General features: G+C 40.5%; 1 long non-coding RNA gene across 1 annotated transcript; it reads right to left on the reverse strand.

Annotated features, from left to right (window-relative positions):
* Positions 1-2,881: 2,881 nt before the first annotated feature.
* Positions 2,882-12,043, reverse strand: LOC107311064. Its single transcript, XR_001553849.1, has 3 exons — positions 11,985-12,043; positions 5,100-5,154; positions 2,882-2,990 (listed from the first exon to the last, which is right to left on the reverse strand). It is a non-coding gene; the product is annotated as an uncharacterized LOC107311064 (long non-coding RNA).
* Between the last annotated feature and the right edge of the window lie 4,081 nt (positions 12,044-16,124).

Below are 16,124 nucleotides of genomic sequence, written 5' to 3' on the forward strand. Positions count from 1 at the left end.
GCTACTTTTTATTTCCCCTCCTTCCCTTGCTTTCTTTCTGCTCTTATGTGGTTTGGTGACAACACTGTTAAATGCTATAAGTATTATAGTAGCAAGGACTGTATATAAATTGAACTTTGCTCGCACACCCTATATATGATTAAAGTATATTATGTGTAGCTAGCTTTGTCAGCTGAATAATGAGGAAGGTGTCTGTGCAGACTTTTAAAGTATGCTTAGAAGTGACATAACCTTGACTCTAGCCTATAAAACCCATACTATTTCCTGTCCATAGATGAACGCTTTGCTGCATGGTGTTTGGGGTTTCCATTTGTGAATCAGTCTAGAATTTCTGCTTCAGTGAAAGTGATAGATAAAACAACTATTAAAAAAAATCCCTTGACTCTTCTTCCCATCAGTGTGGTGATATAATTCATGTCACAGGAAGGAAGCATGTCTAATAAGCAGGAGAAGCAGTGGGTTTACTTACTGTTACAGAGACTAATGATACTCTTAGCAGGAAGGCTAGTAGTTGTCTGTTAGTAAACCTTCGGTTGCTGTCAAGTGGTCACTGTAGAAACATTTTACATTTCCACATATCATCTGGTGTGGGCACCCATCTGCAAAGGAGTGAAAGAATCTGGGTTAGTTAATTGCAGATATGTGGGTTCTACACTGATTTCACTGAAAGTAGGAGCAGTCCTACAGCTGCCCCAGAGGACATGTGGCACTAAGTTTAGTAACTCAGGTAATATTTAACTAAAGAACAGTTAAAGACTAACTTAAAGTGGGTAATTGTTAATAAGGAAACCATTGTAGCAATCATCCCTGAAACTGCATTCTTCTTTTCTGCTACTTATTCAGGTTTTGTTGTTGCTGTTGTTTGTTTGTTTGTTTTCCCTAGATAGTTGCTATGGAAAAAGTCCAAAAGAATTTAGTAGAATTTTAAACCACGACATCAAAAGTAAGGACTTGCCTAGTCTGGAAATAGCTGGCACAGCTTTTGCAAATCCTCCCTACTAGCTATGTGTTCAATTTGCTCTCTTTGGAAGTGGATTAGCTAAACCACAAATGGCTCTCTTAATATAGAATGAAAAAGTTCATCTGGAGAGTTGGTACAAATGACTACTATGCTTCACTTTCACATCTTTTCTTATCCTTAAGCAGCTTCTATGTGTAGCTGAATAGAAAATGATACCCTTAATAGGTGTTTTTGTTTTAAGTCTGCTTTACAAGAGTTTTGTATCCATATGGTAAATTCTATAGATTGCCATTATAGCTTTTTGCACTCATTTAGGTACCGTCCGGTTAAGTCTGCTACAGATTGTTCGTCTCAAAACTCAGGTCTGGATAGATGTGTCTTGTGGGGCAAAAAGGAAGTTAAATGACAACTTACATATGTTGTAATGGGGCTATTTATGTGTGTATTTGTGTTCTTTAAGAGGGAAACTTCAGTAAAACCATGCAAGAGCCTAATGAAACCCCAGTGGGAATTCTGTGTATATTTCTGCTATATCATGATAAAGAAAGATGAATTAAAACCAATGCAAGTACATAGGAGGGCTGCTAGGAAAAAATAAGATAAGGAGTTCTTAACAAATTGGTTCAGGTTGTTTGGCAAATAAAGTCTGAGAAATAGTAGGATTGCTGTCTATGTAATTATCACAAAATAAAGAAGATGGCAGGGAAGAAGTACTGTAGATAAGTGATAGGGTTTATAGAAAACTAAATAGCAGCAATTTGTACGTATTTTTGAGCCATTTATGTTCAGAAGTTTCAGCTTGTAAGAGGGAGGTTCAGGAATAGCTTTCCAACAGAAATAGTGTGTGAGCAGTGCCACAGGTAAACAGGTGCAGCCTGTTTTAGGCTTAAACCTGACTATTTGGAGTATTCTGGTGATGTAAAATATTTCCTCCTGTTCCACGTACTTATTTTCTTTGGAAAAGATCTGATGTTGTTCTTAAATGTAAGATTTTTTAAAAGTTCTTAAAAGTAAGTATTCCGTAAATAAATAAATACAAATAAACAGAACAAACAAACCCAAGCAACTGCCTTTATCTCACCTCATTACCTAGCAGCTCATTTAGTCGGGAGTGCTAACACAGGTGTTACATGTTGTCAGCAGAAGCAGTATATCTTGTCAAAGTAAAGAACTGATTGAAGTAGGAAAACAGCAGAGAAGAGGGAATTTTTCTTTTCCTCAGTGTTTCTACTGAGCAGTTCTAGATCAATCAGAAAACTCTTCACAGAAAAGCAGAAACAAATTGAACAGGAATGTGAGAAATTTCCCAGACTGTTTAGTTGTTTAAAAGCTGAGTTACTCCAGCTTTAGGAATAGGCATTTGACTGAAGATTTTTTTTTTCTCTCACATGCAGTTCATTGATTAAACATATAAACAGGATGTCTATAAGGGCAGAAAGTTTTAAAACAGGATTTGATACTAAGCGAAAGAGCTGCTAGTTCCCTTTTAGCTATTTGAGTTTCATCTTTGCTTATCAGAGCTGTTTTAAGGCACAGTAATTTCCAAGTGCACTATTGGGTTGTGAGGTAAATAATCTCTAGAGATGAACTTATTATTTTTTTTTTACTGTAAATGACAATAGTACACAGGGCTAGAAATTTCCCTTGTAAATTCTGATCATCCCATTTGTTTTCTAAGTACCAGCATGGACTAAGGACTTCTTCTGCCAGTGCATTAGGAAGATATGTGCTCATGCCTTTCTAGAAGAACACAGTCCATCAGTTGTGTGTAAGGGCTTGATTAACATCTAAGAGCTGTAGAATTTGAAAGAGCCCTTTTGATCAAACAGGTGAGGTGAAGAAACTACTTTTATATGCTTTCTATAATAACAAAAGTCCAGTGCTCAAGGTTAATAAAATACTAAGAGAGCCTGCCTTGGTTTGGGCCATTGTCCTGTTGGTTGTTCCACACTTCTCCAGTCTGGAATTTCAGGTAACACAGGGAACCTTGTAGAGTCGTTGAGGTCAGGCCAAGTAGAGCAGCTTGCAGCTGTGTAAGTAAGAACAGAGGTACAGGTGACTGAGAGTTGTTAACATGAATCTATATGGTAACTCCAGCTTTTCATTGGCCACTCTAAATGACACACATGTAAATACACCTGTATTTTTTACCACTCTGTTATGAGGCTGGGTGATCAAAGCACTTTCCCCATGAACTGTTAGATTACCAAATCTTATATCAATCCCCTGTATTATAATATTCTACTTAATTCATATGAAAAACTGTTTCTACAATATTTCACTAACTGGTTTTGCATCACATATTTTCCTTACATTTCCAAGTAGAAATGGTCACTATCAATAAGATTCAGGAAACAATACACAATTATCTAAAATAGGTAATCGCTTTTATTTCAAGTTATAACTTTTATAATGGTTAAGAAAAATCAGAATTATTTTACTCTTTAAACATCAGCTACTTGTGTTAAAAGAAAATATGTATAATGTGTTTTCATTTTCAATTTTAGTACAGAACTTAATATCAGATTCTGTGGAGAGACTTTTATCTGTCTCATTTTCTTGATTTGCTCTCACAAACTGGAAGAATATATTATTATCAATGACAACACAAGGATATCAAACTATTGAATGATTTCTTGACCAAATTCCCATTACGCAATCTGCATACATGTTTAATACCTGAACACTGGGGCTTCAATAATCTATCCCAAGTCAATATGCAGAATCTCTCTGTCTGTTCTTCATAGAATCACAGAACAGTTTGTGTTGGAAGGGTCCTCAAAACCCACCCATCCCTAATTCCAGCCATGGGCAGGGCTGCACTCCCAGCTCAGCTGCCCAGGGCTGCATCCAACCTGACCTTATGCACCTGCAAGGATGGGGCACAACAGCTTCTCCAGGCAGCTGTGCCAGGGCCTCACTGCCCTCTGAGTAAAGAAATTCCTCCTTCTATATAATCCTAATTTTCTGTCTTTTAGTGTAAAATGTTACTTTTTGTATCTATCACTACACTTCCTGGTCAAAGCCTCCCTCCTTCCCAGCTTTGCTGGAAGCCCGCTTTAGCTACTGGAAGGTTGCTATAAGGTCTCCCTGAAGCCTTTGTTTCTCCAGGCTGAATAATCCGAACTCTACCTCCAATTCACATTTCAATTTTCCTAATAATAATAGTAACTTTCTTTTTTATTTCCCCATCACTTCTTACATTTTCCAAATGATATTTAATGAACAAATGTTTTTCGTTGGGCTCTATCCTACACCGTGAGCTACATGGCTGTTGTTTATCATGTAACATGAACATCTCTCCAGCACCATCTGCTTTACCTACTAACCATGTGAGCCCTTCAGGGCAGAGGCATTTCTTCCAATGAATAGTCAATTCAGGGAAGTGTTCCAGTACTTTTCTGGTCTTTCCATGCCCTGATACACTTGATTAAAACTCCTTTGCTATTACGTGTACTTTGTCATGCAATATGATGGCTGTGGGAACATCAGCCTGCATCATGCAGCCTGCAATGGCTGCTTCTGTGCAAGCCCTACCTTGTGACACCTGATGCGTGTGCACATTACTTTTAGCTTTCCTTATTATCCCCTCACAGTGCACAGCACCTACTTGTATTTGGCGCAGGTTGGGGTATTTGAGTTGTGACAATTCAGCGTCATTTGCTTTTAACTTAAGTGACATTTTCTTAACTACAGAAGAACTGTACACGAAACGTGAGTGTTCCCTCACCTTAGCTCTGCACTTGCTTGGAACCCATTCAGCACTGAGTTCAGCAAGAGTTCAGCCACATGGCACACAAAGGGCAGACCATGGTCCGTGGCATCTTATAAACAGTGATTACCACATGTTTAAAAAATGTGTCCTGTCCTGCAGCACGTTCAAGAAACTTGGCATGTGCACATGGTGCTCTACATAGCCTGAATCTACCGCTTTGTAGTCTGAAATATTATGCCTTAATGTGAGAAATGAGAAATAAAATGTTCTGCTTCAGGGTTCATTTTTGTTGTATAGCAGCTAGGTTCCTGCTTCTATCTGTACACTCTAAAATGTTTTTATAGCAAGTCATGCTTGCCAACACAATATTAAATGGTCTCCAAACACTGTTTTAGCTGACTTGTCATGTTTTCTTCACCATACCTCACTTGGTAATTACTGCATCCCATTGCCAATAACTCATGCCCTCCAGAAGGCCCTGTAATAAAATACTGAGAGATTAATATTAGATTGATGACAGATCATTTCATGCGACTTTTAGCAAAACTCCCTGGTGTCTAGGAAATTGGCAGGATGCCGCTGATGGCTGCTTTCTGATGTCATCCCATTAGCAACCAAGGGTTAGGGCTCTGAGCTTATTCTCTTGAGTTGAATGGAGCAGGTTCCTCTTAAACCTTCAGCCCTCTCAGGGACTGTGAGGTCCCTCACACTCAGAGGTGTGTTTCATCCATGGATATTTAGCATGAAAGCGGATCTTCCTAGATCACAAAACGAGATTTGTGTTACTGTCGCAGTATTGTAGTTAGTAAATTCATTAGTAAATTCATATATTTTCACTTAGTTGTGTGCTGATACGTCCAGAGAGAGCAAAAGAGCCTCATGCACAGGGATCCACGCTGATGTTCTGAAGTTGCATTGCACAGACTAGGTTTTCTACATGTCCTATGGGAAATTTTGAATGGTTGCCTACATTGCCGAACACTTGGATTAACCTCCTTACTCATTTCAAAACTGTAGCCTCAACGACTCAACTAAAACAATAAAACATTATTCCTGTTTCTTTCCCAGTACCAAGCAAACACCTTTATGTCACCTCAATGATACAAAGGTTTTCCAAGTGAGCGCAGGTGAAATGTTTCTAGGTTTTGCAATAAGCAGTGCAACTGGTTGAAAAGTAATGCTGAGTGAAAAGGGAGCCTTTTTTGAGCATTGGTTGTCTGATCCTGTTCACAGAACAGCTTGACAAAAAGAAGAATGACACAAGGAGGAGAACTTGCCATGCCAGGGAGTCAGGAGAGGCTGGTGGCAGGAGAATGCCTTGAATCAGTAGGTCGTGCTTACCATTGAGCACTGTGTGTCACAGACCTGCTTTGACCTCGTTTGGTATCCAACATTTGTATACACAAATGGGACAGATATTCTGTCATTTGATATCTGCCTGCACCTCTTTGCTGCCTTGTTGCTGGGCTTTAGTAATAGCTGAACTCTTGGACATTAATAGGCAAATGTTTTTTAAATTGGCTACTTTCAAGCAGATGAGGAAGACTTGCCAGTAACCCAGAAATATGCTCTTAATGGTCATAACTTCTCTGGAACATTATTGAATCAGATGTAATAATCTGAAAAGATTTCCCTCCCTGTCCATTCTCCTTTGGGAATAAACAAAGTAGAGAGAACTTTGTAAGAATTTGACTGATTTTAAAGTTTCTCTGTCATTAGAATAATCATTTTTGTTTTGTATATGGATGTATTTTTGTAGTATCTTCATAAGTATTTTGTGAATCGTTGGGTGACATTAAATGTCTGCTTTTAAAGAAATACATGCTTTGAAGAGAAGGCAGCATATAAACAGTTATAAACTGTTTTCACCTCTATCTTGATACATGCTAAGGTGTTACTGGTGGATACCCAGTAGGATATTGCTCTTCATGATTGCTGTTTTCATTATTTTCAAACCCTAACCTAGCCTTTGCAGTAGTGTGACTGTGGTACCACCCAACACGTCTGAGTCCTGTGAATCATGAAGGACTGGCAGTCCACCCATGCGTTAATTCACTCTGAAGTAAGGCTTGTCATCACCAGTGGAATAAAGTCCTTTTGAACTGAACACTAGTTGCAGATTCCTTGTGTCTTTTTAAATCTCAGAAGGAGCTGAATAACATACAGTAGCAGAAAAAATAATGTCTTATATGGCATCTGATGTACAAAACAGTGGTTCCCAGCCAATGAGGCAAGACTTACAGGCAAGGAATGAGTATGTGACATTCAGGAATGTGCTCCGTGGAACTCCTCTGAGAGCTGGAAGGCATTAACAATTCCCTCAGGTGAGGTTCATCTCCCCAGAAGTAAAATACTAAAGCTGTTAAGTTTAAAAGAGAAATTGCACTTGATGGAAGCCTGTTCTGCTTCCAGTTGGGAATTAATCAAACCTAACACCTAAAGAAAGTGTTTACTGATTGTGTTAACAACTTTATGTCCATACTTTTTAAAGGTTGCCAGAAGTTACAGTTCTGTGGCAGAATTTGCAGAGTAAATTGTCTACAAACAGTGATCAAATTGTTCCCAAAGATGTTTCCCAGTCTTTCTAACCAAAGTGGTTGCAGGCTGCTAGTGTGATTTGTTACACATACTCTCTCCTGAGCTGCTTACTTCATAAATCTCTATAAATTACTGTTGGCTGTATGCATGTATAAAGCTGAAAGCACGCATGTGCAACACAATGCCATGCAAAATAACGTGTTACGAGAAGCAAACCTGATGAACTGGCAGGCCATATTCCTTCTGAGAAGCAGAGTTGATTATCACCCAGAACTATATTAGAACAGAGCTGGTAGGGAAACCACATGATGGTGCAGCATTTTCACCATTATATGACTTAGGCAATTGTGATCTGCTGCAATCCTCTTGTGCCATAAGTCAGTGCTTGCTAAAATGCCTGTGAGGACTGGACTTCTGCATGTGTACTGTGAGCATGCACTGAAAATGTTGGTTCAGATTTCTCTGGTCATTAACTCTGCCCACGCTCCTTTCATTCAGTGTTAGCATATACCAATACCCAGCTACAATTTGAAATGCTCAGCACTGCACAACGAGATAGCAGTGAGGCCCTGGCACAGCTGCCCAGAGGTGCCCCATGCCTGCAGGCACCGAGTCAGGTTGGATGGGGCCCTGGGCAGCTGAGTTGGGGGGCTTTGTGACTGGGTGGGCTTTAAAGCTCCCAACCAAAGCCGTGTTGTGATCCTACAAGTGACCGTGGTGTATTTGTTACTCGTGCAGCACCAGAGGCTGAATGCACAAACCCTGTGCACTCTGGGCCCGTAGCTGCTGTTATCTGTGCATCCTGATTAAACGAGGGCGGGCTGCTGGGCTATACCTGGAAGCCATCAGAAAATCCCAGCGACCGTATTTTGTAACTCAAGAAATACAATCTATAAATTGCCTTCGGGGACTCTCCATCCAGATAACCAGTGGCTTCAGAATTTTCATTTACAGGATCTCAGCTTGCCGAAATAAGGGGAAGTCCCTGTCACATACCATAACGCTGCATAAGTCCGAAGTGCCTGGAAGTGACACGATAAGCCACGCTTGTTCGGCCGCGCAGCCGGAGCCACAGCGTCCCCAGGCGGCACAAACCCGCAGGCAGAAAGTAGAAACTTTGAGTAATCGAGCTCTTGGCAAGGCTGGAGGAGCCGGAGCCGTGTGACGGTGCAGGAGGAGGGAAGACCCGCTGTAGCCCGTGGGGCTCGGGCTGAAGAAACCAGGCTTTCATTGCTGGGTAAAAATAGAACGTGTGCAAGCTGCTCTGCAGGCTGCTCGGTTGGGTTTATGGCTATTAGGAATGTGGCGGATGCAATGAGCCAGCTCTGACAGTGCCGTCCATAAACCCACCGCTGCTCTGAGAGAAATCATCCATCATCCCAGGACAGATCCCAGCAGCCGTGGTGTGACTGGCTCCGGTGACTGCTGGATGCTGGCTTGTCATTAAAGAGCACAACTCGGAACAGTTTTCTTACATGCAGTCCCGTTTTGAATTAATAAGAATCACATCAAGATGATGCAAGATAGATTTATAGTCTAATGCAAGAAATACATGCAAATCTTGCACAAACCATGTGTAGCAATTGCATCATTTTGGCACCAGTGACAGTACATTTGCTGACACACCGCTGAGTGAAGGTAAGAAGCAAAAGATATGATATTGTAAAGAATTGTGCTTGTTGGGAGGGAAGACTCCATCCAATAGGGCAGGCAATGCCAACACACTGTCCAAGCGTCAGTCAGTGGGGAGAAGGAGTGGAGAAGCAGTGAGTAAAATGCATCCGAAAGCTTGTTTCGCTTCTGCTTGGTGCTGCTCAGTACCAACCAGCGAATAGCTGCTTACTGCCTTTGGGCTGCTCAGCAGAGCTGCTCTGGGAACAGTCTGGTTGAGAAACACGTTCTGGAAATACCGCATTTCATCGAAGGAGACGGTGAATAGAAACTTTGCATTTGGGCTCTTGTTTCTTACTATCTGTACTAGAAGACGTGAAATACCCCATGGTTTTGTGATTTGGGCTACTCACAGCACACTCGTGGTTCTTGTTGGAAGTGCTCTGCACAGATGCGAATTAGGAGGTCTCGGTATGAGCTGGACCTTTCTACTTCTGAGCAATCAAATTACATACAAGAACGGAACCACTCATTAGAGGACTTGCAGAAGTCTAGATGGCATGAACTGCATTCTGCCTTTTGTTTTACCTGCTGGGATCAGCCACTGGTTTCATTCATGCCGAAGTCTCTGCTATTGAGAGGAGAAATCTTGGGTGTTCATGTTGCTTCTAAAAATCTCTGATTATATTCTTGCCTTCTTTTTGCCCAGAGTTCTAATATTTCCTGTCATTATATTAATCCCTAGGGACGGTGACAGTTTTTCTTAGAAAACTCAAAAGAGACTCTGTTAACTACACGAAGAATTTTGACAGTTGAGCCAAAGAGAATCTCTTGCTTTTCTTTATGAATGAATGTGTATCTCTGAGTATTTTATGAAAAATTAATCCCTATTTCTGGAATGGATTTCTCACTTTCAGTCTACGATTTTTGTTTGCCAGCTGCCTATGTGACTTTTAAAAAGTTTACAGGCAGAAGAAAGTTTCTGATATCTTAGTGAGAAAATTATACCTACCTATGTAAGGTGAACCAAAAAAGCTGGATATCCAGGATAAATTCTGGTCCAAAACTGACTGAAAGGCTGAAGGGCACAACTTTGCATTTGTTTCTTAGCAAAGTGATGAAGGATGAGGTAATAGAAAGTGTTTGGTTGGTTCCAGGACTCAAGAAACTGACCTCAAGCTCCAAGTGCTGCTTGCAAGGCCTTGCATTATGGGGATTTGTTCATCTACACCCAGTCGAACATGGTTACACTGTGATGTACAGCAAATTAAAACTGGTATGGTAAAAGAGAGCGGCTTATTTTAGTACAGAGAGGTTGGAACAAACTTTTACTTGTGCCTTTTTTCATTAACAGATTTTGCTTTCTATTTAGAGGAAAAGACTTTTCACTCTTAGTAATAAAATGGTCCACCTAACAGCATACATTGAATACTGTAGATCTCCCAGCAAGAGTCATGGGTTGGACTTACTTCCCATCTGTTTAAAATGTGATCAAATCCCAAAAAAAGCAATTAAAAAAAGTCTCCCTCATCCCCAGTCCTAAATCAGGAACTGGAACACCCCTTTGTATCCTGCCTGGCTTTTCAAGATGGGATTTTAGCACTTCAGAAAATTGCCATGGTTTTGTATTTGTACACTGTGTAGTGGTAAAAGAAAGCTACAAATTCATTTGTGGTTTCTAAGCACTGCTTATTACAACGCATATTAAGCCAAATTTAACAAGGACTTAAATCATGGTGTAAGTTTCTGATTGTGGGCAGATAGTTCCTAAAAGAAGAATATGTGATAAAACGCAGTAAGTTGAACTAATTCAGCGTACAACAAGCATGCAAAACAAATGCAATGGAGATGCTTAAGAGAAAGAAGTGTGGGAAGATAATCTGTACATCTGGGGAGTACTGGTAAATCTTAAAACTCTCCTGTAAGTTACGACATCACAGGCTGGGGATTAGCTGCTTTGGAGTTAATTGCCATTGGTGACGTGCTTGGCCTCCCTGCTATGGAGAAGCTATGGAGCACACAGTGCGTGCAGCAGCACTGGTGAGTGTGTTTGAGTTTGAAGGAGCTGGAAATGCTCTGGGTTGTGCTAGGAGAAATGGAAAGAGATTCCATTGAGAGCTGTGCCTGGGGCTTTGCACTTTGAGGGGGCATAGGAAGGGCCAAGGGTAGGAGGGGGATAGGGCAGAAGTTAGGATAAGGCTAGAACTGGAAAAGAGCAAGAGCTGGAGAGCTGCAGTTTCCAAATTTCTCTTATCCTTTATGTAATACTTTCACACTGTTAATCCAGAAAGAAAAAAATGAAAGGGAAATACTTTATATCCCTCTTGGCTTTCAACTTTTTCTGCCAGAAGAGCTTCTGTGAGAATATTTGTTTTTCAGTTTAAAACTGTAGCATACCAGTTGAGGAGGGTAAGTGAACATTTTTGAGAGCTTGTGGCTTTCTGCCATAATGCAGATAGTGCTATCTTCCTTTTTGCAAGTCAGCACATTTAAAGTTGCACAGGTCACATTGCCCAGCACCTCTCTGTGAACAGTCCATGTTACCTGTAAGTTGATTCTCATCTTATGCTTTCTAAAGAATAATCACTGAAGTCAGTGTTTCTTTTGGACACCAGGATTATAGCTTGTGCCACTATTTAGTCACTTTAATTTTGACCCGTAGGTGTTTTGGAGATGGATATTTGCCTACTCTGCTTCTAAATCTGGCTTGTTGCACTAAGTAAAAGTCTGGAAGGGATAAAAAAGGGACCTCCCTCTAAAATTTAATCCAGATCACATGCATTGTATGGCACAGAACAAGAACCACAGAGTCCTCTGCCAGTCCTAGATCTTATAAAATCTAAACACACCAATAATCACCGAGTCTATTTTTAAATGTTTACCATGACTCTCAAAGGCACATACGCATTTAACATCTGTATCTTTTTAAAGTGTTATTTATTCTAATATACCACATCTCTGGCAGTAATTTTGTGCTAATTGCTCAGAACATGCCGTCCTTTGGGAGGCTGTAAATTTAAGTGTGACACTTACTGTGTTTTTTCACATTTACACATATCGAATATTTAACTAACTCAAGATCATTGGGAGCTCGAGGCGCCTGCCTATTTCACTCCAAAAGTGTGGATTTATTACCATGAGTCAGAGAAGTAGAATTACCTTTTCCTGAGGTTGGAGTGATCTGTCTTTCCATGTAAGATGCTACTATGGTAATGTCGGTTGTGTTACTAGGGTGACCTAAAAACACCAACTGAATGTCTTACACAGAGTTCGTTTTAAAGGAAACTGAGCATTACCTTCTGTTCCCTCACTAATGCGCATGGTTGTCCATATTTAGAAATATTTTTTACTTCTTGAATTTTAGTTACTTGAAATTAGACCCTCAGAAGGATTTAAGCACCATTGAAGTCATCACAATTCCAGCTCTCTGCTGCCTAAGTCTCACTTCTGTTCACCTAGGCATGCACAGACATCAGGTTCCACCATCCGTGGTTGACTGCCTTGCTATCTGTCAGGATCTGACGTGGCGTTCATGCTGTGAGCGCACACATTTGGCAGCTGTGTATGTATTTAGAAGGCTCATTCTCAAACGTTTCTTCCATGATGGTTGTACAGATTGCAGTTCAGAGATGCTGGGCTGGGGACACAGTATGTTCTCTTTAGAACCGCAGGGTATTTTCTCCAGAACTTGGAACATTAATGTCTCTCTTAATATCAGTGTTTTCTCTACTTCAGAAAATTGTCACTAAATGAACGTTCCGATAACTGTGAATGCTGGTAAGGCTGGTTGCACAAGCAAAATTCATTCAAAATTGAATGATAATTAAATGTAAAAGCATCTGGCTGAGGATGAGGGGAGAACTATTCCAAGTTTCTTTAAATGGTTGCGATGTGTCTTCGGGAAGAGTTGGAAAATGGCTCTCTGACAGGTTCCATGTCTTCCTTCTCTGGTGTACACATCTCAGTGCATGGAAAGTATTATTACTGTGGAATTTAAATATGTGTCAGATGCGCCATAGTCATTAGTCTGGAGTTTTGGGTTTTGAAGGGGGAGAGAAAGAGGAGAAACCAAGGAAGGAATTGAATCAGATCTCTCCCCCTGCATTAGGCCCTTATCATTTCTTTTACAATTAGGCAGATCTCTCATACCCTTTTTTCATTGCACAGGGCCTTCTGCTGCACCAATACGACCCTAGATATACTGACACCTTAGTCAAACATAGGATTGTTCCTGTTCTCTCCTAGGTCCTTTTGTCTCAGAAAACTTGTCCCTTTATCTAGTTCTTCCTCCAATTGGTACCTGTTGGCATTGCACACCTCCTGCCCTCAGGCGCCTGGGAGTGAGTGCTGGCTGCTCTCAGAGTCCAGGGTTCAGTGGCACAGGAAAAGGAGCAGCTGTTCTTATCTCAGGGTGGGAGTCTGGCTGCCTGACTGCCTGCATGTGAGGATCTCTATAGAGAAGACTTGGATGTTTACAGCTGATACTGCTCAGCAGAAGTTCTCTGTCTCTTTACAAATGCTGCTGTAAGTACTCATCTACCTCATTTCTGCTAAGATTGCTTTTGCTGCTGTTGTCACAATGTCCAGGAGGACCAGAGGAGCTAGAAGTACTTCTTTGGAAAGCACTTCCAAACTTCCCTTGGTTGGTTTGTTAATACCTTTTTCCTTACTCTAACCCATGGCTTCTTCCACAATGACCTTTTCTGGCCCAAGTATATATATTTTTTCCCCCTTCCAAACATCCGTACAGAATTCTTGCCTGTGCTGAAGAGAATTTGAGGATGGCTTTTTTGAAACACACTGGCTCTCACACTGACTGAAAGCATCACCAGCCAAAGGCACAACGCCTTTTGTAATTTAGACATTTATTTACAGTATAATTATCAATTACACTATGCTTTTGTGCTGCACACACTTTAGATGCATTCTAGTCCCCTGCAAATATTTTGGAGACCTACATGTGTGGTAATCTGTTCATTTGAATCTGCAGATTTCTTCAGTAAACAGCTCCTAGATGAGATTATCTGTGGATCTGTTTGCACGGCAGTAAGAATCTTAAAGTCTATTTTATATCTATTTTATATCTATCTCTGTTTAGTGTTTTCTGTAGACATGTTCTTGAAAGATTCTGTCCATGTAACATACGGAACTGTGCAAGCTACAGCACACAGAGAAGGAAGAATGTGGTATGTTATCTTACTTAGAAATACCGGGTCACACAATTAGAAGATATTCCATCATTTGTGTGTAAGATAGCAGAGCTGACCTTCTGCTTGCACTCTCAACAGTGGCATTTCCTGCTTTTGAATACGTTTTTGTGCAATTTAATATTTGCTTTAGTTTCCTGTCGAATAGTTTCTCTTCTCTTTAAGGGAACTATTGAGTTGTTTCTACAAACTAGCTTTGGCACATTCTGTACATTTGAGTAATAACTTCTGAAAAAGGTGGGAGCGGAGGGGTAAGTACACAAAGGGGTAGAAGTCAAAAATGTTTTGAGTAAATTCAGATAAAAGTAACAGAGACTGCACTTAGTTAAATGCAGAGGGGCATGGTATTGTATGAAAGGCAGGTAATTGTTGAAATTCATTTGTCCTTCCTATTGCTATTCATTCTGAGGAGTTTTTTTCTTTGAACATGAAGTGGGAAACCCTTCAGAATTAGCTCTTGTAAGCACCAGTTTCTACAGCTACCCTTTCCTTGGTCTGTGGATAGTTTTGCTGTCAGCAAAGGAATGTGACGTGACCAAGCCCAGACATAAAAAACTCCTTCTTAATAGAACCCTCCCCTTCCCCAGCAAACAAGCAAGCCCCAGATTCCCAGAACATCTATTTCTAAACACGAAACATTAACAGCCTGATGAATTGAATCTTAACTTATTTTCTTTTGGTTTCTGAACTTCTTACTTCAGAAATAAGTAATATTTCTAAAGCTTTCACTACAGGAATGAGGAATGAATTTCTCATCCTATAATGTGTAACTCAGATCTGGGACTTCAAGAACGCATAGTAAAACCACAGGAATTAGCTACAAGCATGGAGGATTCAAATCCTGTGTGATTCAGTTTTGAAGGCTGTAGGAGATAAAGGCAAGAGGGGAAGTTCTGACCATGCCACTATCAGAGATCTGTGTTTATCCAAGTCAGGAGAGAGAGGATCTCTGTTCTAGCCAACAAAAGGTAGCTGCGCTCTGTCAGCAGAGGGACTGCTGTATACTTGGTTACTCCCCGACTATTTTCTTTTGTTCCAGTCTTAACTCCTAACCAAGAAATTTGTCAATAGATGGACAACTTTGACTGCAGTAGCTGTTTGGATAAAAGCATCAAACGAAGTCCACGTCTGCTCTTCCATTACAAAAAAAGAAAAAGAAAAAAAACCCAAAACGGTATTTCTGGGGTATTCATGAGAACCAACTGATCTGATGTAGTCCAATGTGTTGCTAATTCCTAATTTAAATGCCCAGAGGGAAAAGTGACTCCACCATCGTATGCGAAATGATGAAATGTTGGGCTTGATTTTACCATTACTTCTCAGGAGGGAGGCTTGAGGTTTATGGTTGATAGTTCCAATGCACCAAGCTTGATTCTTGGCAGTTAGTAAAAAAAAGAAAGAAAAAGAAAAGAAAAGCAAACCAAATTCCTGGAACTATTAAGAAAGAAATAGTGAACATCAAGATCCCACCATGTCGATCCATGGCTTGGCTACATCTTCATAGTTATGGTCTCCTGATCTTAAACTCCTGGAAAAGACACAGGCCTTTCTCAGAAGAGCTGGGTAACAGGAATGACTGAGGATGTGAACTGTGCTACCAAAAGAAAAAGCAACTGAACAGGTTGGGGTGGAGTGTAAAATTACGAGTGTTGTGGAGAGCGTGGACAAGCATGAACACTTCCAATGCAAAAATGAGGGTCTGTCAGGTGAAGCTGCAAGGAACAGGGCCAAAACAAGCAAGGGGAAGCTTTCTTATGAGTGGTGACAGGACTATAAATCTCGTCACAAAGACATATTGTAGGTGCTGGCATTGGGGGTTTGTTTCCATTTTCTATGTAATCTATTCACAGGTCTAATTATCATTGTTGATATTATTATTTTAGTGTCAGATCGAATATGCTTAACTTGGAGTCTGAAAATCATTAGCTTTTTTTTGCTTCACGTATCACTGCCAGCAGTAGTAAAGCTATGCAGCCAGACCTGGTGCTGTATCAAGAATAGAATCTGGTTTATTCTCTTGTAATGGCTCTGAAGATCTGTCAGAACTGGAAATTAGTAAAGAACTATTTTTATCACTGAAGTCAGCAGTTCT

Source organism: Coturnix japonica, chromosome 3 (assembly GCF_001577835.2).
Source record: "Coturnix japonica isolate 7356 chromosome 3, Coturnix japonica 2.1, whole genome shotgun sequence".
NCBI classification, from domain to species: domain Eukaryota; kingdom Metazoa; phylum Chordata; class Aves; order Galliformes; family Phasianidae; genus Coturnix; species Coturnix japonica.